General features: G+C 47.2%; 1 protein-coding gene across 1 annotated transcript in view; it reads right to left on the bottom strand.

Moving 5' to 3' along the window:
- SMOC2 (SPARC related modular calcium binding 2) overlaps nt 1-1,981 on the bottom strand; it is a 168,022-nt gene that overhangs the window by 12,616 nt on the left and 153,425 nt on the right. The gene's annotated exons all lie outside the window — the stretch shown is intronic.

The following is a 1,981-nucleotide window of genomic DNA, read 5'->3' as shown; positions in this document are numbered from 1 at the left end:
GAGGACAAACAGCTTCAGCTCACAGGCAGAATCTAGGATGCAGGATCATACCAGCCCACGTCTGCTGTTAGAACATCCACCTGGACTGGCCTCACCCCAATGGGAAACGAGGTCACAAGCTCATGGTTGGTGAGAAGCTGGCTTCTCCTAAATTAGGTTAATTTTTTTTACAAGAAAATCTCAGACATTCCCTCTAAAGATCTGCAGTCTACTCAGAAAGGAAAAGGGAGAAGTCCCATCAAGCCCCACAGAGAGGTGGGCTGAGAAAGTCCTGGAGTGTGAGATAATCTCAGAAGGAGCATCTTGGAGCAGAACCTCACTCTCAGCCCATTGCCCGTGGACGGCCCGACGAGGTACAGAGATGTGGGTCTGTCCTTTCCACGCCCTGGAGGAGTGAGACTATTTGGCTTGCTTCGCATGGTGGCCGTGTGTTATGGCACCAAAATCATTCAAAGACCAACATGTTTATGCAGTTAAAGACACTCTGGTTTTTATAAATTTCCTTTTGACACTTGGGTCTCTTTATTATCATTAATCAGTGGTATGTTAGTTGCCTATAGCAGGAATGCATCTAATCCGTTTTCACTTCATTAAATGCACATCAGAAAACAGATGTGAATTGTTCACGGAGGGGTGGGCAGAGGGTGCATTCCCCCTGGGCGCAAGTGAGAAATGAGGTTATCATCTATAGAAAACACAACCACAGGCAGGCCTTTACATGCCAAGAAAAAGAGCCCATCTCACTAATCACTCCCCAGGACAGACACAGAAGACATGGGTCAGGTGCGTTGCAGGCGACCAGTGGCACTTCCGATGCCTCCAAAACCTCTCCCAGAGTCTGACTTAGACTACAGCTTCCCTGGTCAATGTAATGTCGACTCTCCCAACAACGGGGACCAAGCACTGAGAGAAAAGGAATAGGTAAGTCTGAGCCCCACGATGGGAAGCATGGTGGTAGAAGCTCTTTTTGGCAGTTAGACTCTGGGAGAACATTCCAGAAACAGAAGACGGTGCCACCTTCACGCTCTGTAATGGCGGGCGGACAGGGCCAAAGGGACCCACACACCAGCCTCTGGTCCCACTTCCTTAGGGAGTTGCCAGCGGAGGCCGTTCCTCCTAAATCTCCAAACCATCTTATTAGGTCAAGGTGTTCCCAGAGGACTCTTATAGATGAACAAAAACTCAATAGGGGAAAGTTAGATAATCTTCAGTATTGATTAGCTTTAAGAAAGAATTATGCTTATATTTTGTATACTGATTAGTGACTTCAAAGAACATACACCAAAGTTATTTGTTAATTCAATCAGACTCCCCAACCTGGTTTGTGGTTGTTGTTAACGTGTCATCGAGTCCCTTCCAACTCATCGCGACAATATGTACAAGAGAATGACACACTGCCTGGCCATGTACCATCCTCACAGTCCTTGTTAGGCTTGAGCCCATTTGTCTGAGTCATATAGTGCTGCTGTAACAGAAATACCACTAGTGGATGGTTTCAATGAAGAGAAGTTTATTTTCTCACAGTCAAAGCAGGCTAAAAGTCCAAATTCAGGACGTCAGCTCCAGGGGAAAGCTTTCTGCCTCTGTCGGCCTTCTTCTCTTCAGTGTTCCCCTGGACTAGGACCTTCTCTGCGTAGGGACCCTGGTCCAAAGGATGCGCTCTGCTCCTGGTACTGCTTTCTTGGTGGTATGAGGTCCCCCACTCTCTGCTTGCAGGCCACACCCCAGGGAAACTCCCTTTACATTGGATCAGGGATGTGACCTGGGTAAGGGAGGTGTTACCATCCCACTAACCCTCTTTAACATAAAATTACAATCACAAAATGGAGGCCAACCACACAATTCTGGGAATCATGGCCCAGCCAAATTGGTACACATGTTTTTTGGGGGACATAATTCAAACCATGACACCATTGTTGCAGCCACTGTGTCAATCCATCTCCTTGAGGGTCTTCCTCTTTTTCACTGACCCTCTACTTTA

Source organism: Trichechus manatus, unplaced genomic scaffold, assembly GCF_000243295.1.
Source record: "Trichechus manatus latirostris isolate Lorelei unplaced genomic scaffold, TriManLat1.0 scaffold00002, whole genome shotgun sequence".
NCBI lineage: Eukaryota > Metazoa > Chordata > Mammalia > Sirenia > Trichechidae > Trichechus > Trichechus manatus.
This window is presented reverse-complemented; position numbering and strand designations above follow the sequence as displayed.